Below are 2774 nucleotides of genomic sequence, written 5' to 3'. Positions count from 1 at the left end.
GGAGCTGTTAAAAGCTGCATATGGTGAGGATGCTATGGAAAAAGTCAAGTGGTTCTAAGTGCCACCAGAGGTTCAAGAAGGGGAGAGAAGATGTGAGTAACAGCACCAGAAGTGGTTTACCTATTGTGAAAATGTCCCAAGTCATGATGTGTTCTGTGTTCGCCACTTCCTTGCTAAGAAATCAGTTACCAAATTGGATCATCCACCCTATTCACCTGACTTGTGAACAGTCCCTTGTGATTTCTGGATCTTCCCAAAAATAAAATTACCAAGAAAGGATGAAGATTTCTAGACATTTGACATTCAATGTAACGAGGCAAAGGAACTTGGAGGTATTTCAGAAACAGAGTTCCGTGTATGTTTATAACAATGCCAGTGTTGTGTAATTAAATGCATACCTGCGGAAGGAGATTACTTTGAAGGTTGCAGTAGTTGCTAGTGCACAGATATGCAAATTCTTTTTTTAATTTTATGAATTTTATTGTAATCATTCCATACAAATAGAGCAATTTTTACAAAAAATAGGACTGAAAACAAATCGAACCCCACCCCTGAGAAAGAGAGCATTGCCAACGGAGTAATACTTAAAGCTTGTAAGCATACCTAAATTGATGAGTTTAATAGGGTAATAGAGATGAATGTAGAAGAAAAAGAAATGCAGAGAGAATTACTCCTTCTTATTCTAAAATATTATTGATTAGATCCTGTGAGGTTTTAAAAAAGTTCTGTACTCCTCAACATTGGGTGCATGCACATTTATCAAAATCCATTTTACAGTTACGTGATTGTCATGGGCAACTTACTTATCTCCCTTCAGGATCAGATACTACATCTGATGCTACAAATGAGACTGTTCTATGTATGAGAATTCCCACACTTCTAGTTTTATTTGTAAAGCTAGAATGAAATATTTGGCCAGTCCAGTCTTTTTGCAGCTGGAACTGATCCTTGCTTAGTAAGTGGGTCTCCTGTAAAAATACAATTTTAGCATTTAAGCCTGTTAGGTGAGAGAATACTTTCTTTCTCTTTAATTCGTGATTCAGGCCTTTAACATTCCAGCTCACAAAATTAACTGTCCTATCACGGAGACATTGATTCTGAATTTTTGATGTCATTTTATAGTCTTAACTATAAGTTAGACAGCTTTAACCTTAATTTCCAATTTCCCCACAAGTTATTGCCATGCAGCCTATTGTTACATTGGCAATTATAAGAATTAAAAGGATAGAATTAAATATAGCCTGCACTCTTTCTCTCTCCCCTTACCCCCCACCCCCCATTTTGCCTCTCCATGTGAGGCTGGACCCCACTTCACAAAGTCCCAGTCCTCTGACATACCTAGAGACAGAGCACGTCCAAACCAAAACAAGCCCCCCCGCAGCGACATTTGAGGATTAAAAAATAGAGATATCTATTGCTGATTAAGTCTAAATACTACTGTATATGCCTAAAATATAATCACTAACAGACTATAAGCTTAAAATATAATCTTCAGCAATCTTAAAGTATTAAGATAATAAAATAATAAACCCAGGGAATGGTGTTAAAAAGTGGTCCAGGATAAGCATAGTAAATCCTAATGCAATAATAACAATAACAATAAACCAATGGTGTGATGTTAAACAGTCTCCTTTAGAGTAGTAAAAAAAAACCCTACTTTCTTTCACACACACGTCTATAACTGTAATTAAAACATAAACAAAAAACGTCTGAGTAGAGAAAAGGATGTATAATTATAATACCCGTATCATTACAAGTGGATCAGACAGATATCATCTTGCCATGCCATGACAGGATGCGACTCACTATTGTGTTTCAAAAAAGTGTCGGGATCAGCTTCCTTAATTCCTTTTCTGCTTCCTCTTTGCTGGACAAGACGTAGTATTGGCCTTGAACATCCACTTTCAGTTTGGCAGGATACAAGAGGCTGTATTTGATATTGGCTTTCCTTAACCGCTGTTTAATGTTGTAGAAGGTTGCACATTTAGCAGCTGTTGAGGGTGAGAAGTCAGGGAAAATGCAAATGTGGTTATTTTCAAATATAATCTCTAGCTTGTGTCTGAGAAGTGCCATCACATCAAGCTTGCATAGTAATCTCTCGAAGCAGACAATAAAAGACCTAGGTTTAAAGGTATTTGATCCACATATGCAATAAGCTGCTGCTATCTCGGTATCTGATTTAAAGTCCTCTCCAATTATTTTTGAGAATAGTTCATATTATTCCTTCTGCATCCATCATCCAGAGCTGCAAGTCTGTCTCCGAGTTTTTTACCTTTGGAATTCGCAGCTGTAGCTTTTCCATCAGCATTAGATGCCAATTGTTCCGCAGTTTCAATTTGAGCCGTGAATGCCTGCTTAATGTCATCCAGCTGATCTGCAAGTTTTCTCAGTTTAGACATGTTTTCTTGAATGTGTTCCTCAATTTTCCCCAGCATACCTTTAAAGGTCGCATCAAAACAATTATATAGACGCATTTCCAGGTCTTTATTATCCTGTCACAGCTCCAGCCACAGCTTCTCGTTTGTCTTAAGCAAGTCACTTCTTTCTTTCTTCATATTTCTATGAATATCTATCTTAAGCTCACTTATGGCCGTGGCCGTGGCCAGTGTTGTGATCATTTCCTTCTGTTCGGATAGATCGTTTCGGCTTTCGTGCTCAACAGGTGAAGTGGCAACCCCGGTTATAGCTGATGCTTCAGGCTCTCAAGGAGTAGATGAAAGCATGGACTGCAAGGCCATTTCTAGTTTCAAGTGATCTTCTGGAACTGGCGAGCT

This window comes from Polypterus senegalus, chromosome 2, assembly GCF_016835505.1.
Source record: "Polypterus senegalus isolate Bchr_013 chromosome 2, ASM1683550v1, whole genome shotgun sequence".
Lineage (NCBI taxonomy): Eukaryota > Metazoa > Chordata > Cladistia > Polypteriformes > Polypteridae > Polypterus > Polypterus senegalus.
The sequence above is the reverse complement of the archived record's forward strand: the minus strand, read 5'-3'. Positions refer to the sequence as shown.